Source organism: Nannospalax galili, unplaced genomic scaffold (genome assembly GCF_000622305.1).
Source record: "Nannospalax galili isolate Female #2095 unplaced genomic scaffold, S.galili_v1.0 scaffold68, whole genome shotgun sequence".
In the NCBI taxonomy this organism is placed as follows: Eukaryota; Metazoa; Chordata; class Mammalia; order Rodentia; family Spalacidae; genus Nannospalax; species Nannospalax galili.
Window position 1 is genome coordinate 34706 of NW_008358189.1, and position 4335 is coordinate 39040.

The following is a 4335-nucleotide window of genomic DNA, read 5'->3' on the forward strand; positions in this document are numbered from 1 at the left end:
CACATAAAAAGCCATCATAAAAAACAGCTATTGAGCGAAAAGATTTTTTTTTTTTTTTTTTTATTTTGAAAAAAAAAAAAAAAAAAAAAAAAGCGATTGAAGATGCAAATAAACTGGAAGGTAAAGCATGCTCACAGAAGGGGAGGTTGGCATGACAACAGATCAATATTCTTATAGAGCCAATACTAGTAAGAAATCAATTCCTCACTAATTGAACTTTAGATTCGATGTCATCTCAACCAAAGTTGCAGGAAATGTTTTTTGTAGAAACTTAAAATGTATCTGGAAATGCAAAACATAATGAAACATAAAAATAGGAAAGTAAAATTCTACAAGAAAAGTAAAGTTGGAGGACTCTGACTTCAGAGTGTAATCTAAAGCTACTGTGTGTTTTGCTGTAAGGCTAGAAACTGTCAGGGCTGGAGCGATGGCCCAGTGGTTACGAGCACTGGCTGCTCTTGCAGAGGATCCAGGTTTGGTAGCTAGCACCCACATGGTGGCTAACAATTGTCTGTGACGCCAGTTCCAGGGGATCCGACACCTTCTTCTGACCTTCATGGGCAGACCTTCATGGGTACTGCACAACACGGGTGCAATTACATACATGCAGGCAATAAACTCACGCACATAAAATAAAAATAATAAAATATTTCTTAAGAGTAGAAACTGTCAGGGAACACAGTCACAGTTCATAAGTAGACCCGCATGTGTACCAGACTGTCTTTGAGAAAGCTGCCCCAGCCACTCAGTGTGGAGGGAAAAGCTTGTGAGCGACATCACCACACTGACCGAGCAGAAACCAGGCCCACCCTATGTGGTTCCACACCATAGCCGCTGTCAGGTGGATTTTATATGTAAACCTAAGAGCTAATGCACACATATGCCATGAAAAAGTATGTGTTTTGTTCCCTTTCCCGCGGAGACATGAACAAGAATCTATCCACCCCAGATGGGGCAGGTCAACAGGCCAAAGAAATGGTTCCACCCCAGTCGCCAGTTTAGTGAACCAGTGAGCACATCAGAGTTACAGGAACATGCGTCCTCAAAGGCAGCTGCATCACCCAGATGCCCACCCCAGCATGGGTGTGGACCACCAAAGCTGCACCCTGCAGCTCCCCGCAGAATGTGCAGGGAAGTGGCCTGATGGGGTGTCCCTCCTCAGTGATCACTGCTTTTATAACCGTAGGGAGGGGCCTTGTGAATCTCGTACATTTCAGGCCCTCTCTGAGCCTTGTAAGTTTTGTATGCTTCCTCAATCTTAGGAGTTTCTCTCCTCCCTCCAGAAGGTTCTAATTTGGAGGAAGCAGTTACATAGCAGTAGATTAGTATCTTTTTTTTGCATGTGTATGTATCTGTGCTGTGCCTACACGTGTGCGGGAGGATGTTCCCATATGTAGTCAGGTGGCTCCCTCAATCATTTCACTGTACTTACAGAGGGAGAATCCCTGAACCCCAAGCTTGCCAATTCCAGTTAGTCACCTTGCTCTCGGGACCCCTGGTCTAGGCCTACGGAGGACTTGGGATTACAGGCGACCCCAGTGTCTGCCCAGCTTTTACATGGGCTCTGAGGATCTGAACTCTAGTCCTCAAGCTTGCAAAGCAAGGGCACTGCAGGGCCATCTCTCCAGCTCGAGATTCTGATCTGACCTTGGACAGGCAAAGACTTCCCAAACAGAACAAACAAGCAAAACCCTCTTCAGGTCCTCAGAAGACATCGGTGAGAAGCCAAAAGTTAGAAGGCCCACACTGGGAGGCACTGTCTGCAGTTCCCAGATCAGGCAAGGACTCTCGAATCCAGGCTAGGCAAACCAGTAATAAAAGGATAAGAAACAACAAACGGACGTCAAAATGCCGCAGTAAGAGCGTCTTCACAGGCAAAGTTGGCACCAGAGGCCATGAGGAGATCTCAGTGGAAGCCACAATGACCAGAGAGGCCACTTCTCTCCCTTGTAGACACCTGGGAATTAAAGGGTAGTGCTGCTAGTGACCGGGCGGAGCCCCACATATGTGCTGGAGTACAGCACCAGAAGGTCCCTTTGGAAAGCAGCTCAGGGACTTATGAGGACGTTACCCTGTGTCTAGAGAACTTCATGATCAAGAACCATGAAATCGAGCTATGAAAACAAAATTTTTAAAAAACATTATTTTTATTTTATGTGTATGCGTGTATTGCCTGCATGTAGGTAAGTGCACCCGTGTCAGGCAGTGCCCACGGAGGACAGAAGAGGTCGTCGGTTCCCCTGGAGCTGGAGTTATGGACAGTTGTTAGCTGCGATGTGGGTGCTGGGATTCGAACCCGGGTCTTCTGCAAGAACAGTCAGTGTTCTTAACAGCTGAGCCATCTCTCCAGCCCCACAAAAACTGTAAAAGTCATAATGTTTACAGTGCTATGTTGGGTTGCATTCACAGCTGTTCTATAGGGCGCAAGTTCTGCATGTAAACCCAAGAGTGAATGATTCAGAAGTTCCAGAAAAAAAACACATGAGCTCAGTGTTTCAGCCTACCTGCTCCGAGGTATCTCCCGTGTCCACGAGAAACAAGCACACAAACACAAGTCAGCAAACACCGGCGACGGTCTCCAGCGGCCCTCACAGCAGCGGAACCTGGAAGGGGCCCAGCTGTCAGTCAGCAGGATCTCCGCAAACATGGTGAGTGCCCGGTGTTCCCGCAGCTGAGGCCACTCTGAAGCCTCCACCGAGCAGCCTCAGCTTCAAAACTACCCTGTTGATCAGAAGGAGCCAGGAAGCACGTGTGTCGGCCCGCTCCGCAGACGTTCACAAACAGACCAAACTAGGCTATGATGACGGAGATCGGAGCCATGGTGCCTGGGGCTGGAAATTATTAGAAAGGGGAGACAACTTCCGGGGGTGAGGGTGGGCTGGGTCTTCGTTGGGTGAGGATTACCTTGGTATAAAATGCTCATCAGAAGTCATCAGATGCTGACCCTGAGAATGAGGTGTGTCACTGAAGGTGTCCTTTCCCATCTCCTCCTCCTCCTCCCCCTCCCCCTCCTTTTCCCCCTTGTCCCCCTCCTCCTCCTCATCCTCCTCCACTTCCTCCCCTCCTCCTCATCCTCCTCTCCCTCCTCCCTCTCCTCCTCATCCTCCTCTTCCTCCCCTCATCCTCCTCTCCCTCCTTCATTTCCTCCTCCTCCTCTCCCCTCCTCCTCCTCTCCCTCCTCCTCTCCCTCCTTCTTTTCCTCCTCTTCCTCATCCTCCTCCTCCATCTCCTCCTCCTTTTCCTCCTCCTCCTCCTCTCCCCTCCTCCTCCTCTCCCTCCTCCTCTCCCTCCTTCTTTTCCTCCTCTTCCTCATCCTCCTCCTCCATCTCCTCCTCCTTTTCCTCCTCCTCCTCCTCTCCCCTCCTCCTCCTCTCCCTCCTCCTCTCCCTCCTTTTCCGTCCTTCTTTTTTCCTTCCCTCCTTCCTCTTCCTCCCTCCCTCCTCCATTTCTTCTTTCTTTCCTTCTTTCTTTCGTCCTTTCCTTCCAGCTCCTCCGTCTCCTCCTCCCCCTCCTCCTCCTCCTCTCCCTCCTCCTCCTTTTCTCCTCTTTCCTCTCCTTCTTCCTCCTTCTTCTGGCAGGATTTTCCTGGCCAGAATCAGCTGAACAGGGCAAGGGGGTTCTGGACTGCAGGGAGGGACACTAACCGCACCTTTGGGGCATCTTGATGGACTGTGTTGGGTAAGCACAACTGTAAGGGCTTCTTGGGACTGTACTGACTATAGGGAAGGAGCTGCTTGCCAAAGTGGAGCCCCAGACACCCAGACTCTGCTGGGTGGGGTGCTGGGTGAAGGCCAGCTCTCCACCAGCCCTGCTGTTCTCCGGCAGCCGTTCCAGGCCCCGTCCACAAGGCAGCCTCCCAGTACCCAGCACAGAGAGGCCCAGCAGGCACCCACATGGCAATCCAGGGCCAGGAGCCAGAGTAAAGGACAGCAGCAGAAGCCTCTGCCAACCCCGACGGTGCCTGAGACAGAACCTGGTTCCCGCACAGAGGAGCCTGAGTCGGATGGGCATCAGCACAGCCCTGCTTTCAGGGTTGTCCCCAAGTTTCTTGAGGTTAGAGGCTTGAAAGACATCCCACCCAGCCGGGAGCCTCCTGCCCTCAACAGCTGGAAATGATGAGGAGGTGGGGCTGGATTGTACAGGCAGGACACGGTGTTCCCAGCGTGCTGCCCCTCCTCTGAACTCTCCTCATCTGTACAGTGGGGAATGTAGAGGCAGCTTGAGGCTGTCACCAGGTCTCAGAGGACATCTCTCTCAAGGGATCACCCCAGTGATGTGGAAGCTGGCTGCCCCCTCCCAGTCATCTCCTCAAAGGCCACACTGCTGCCATTGGCA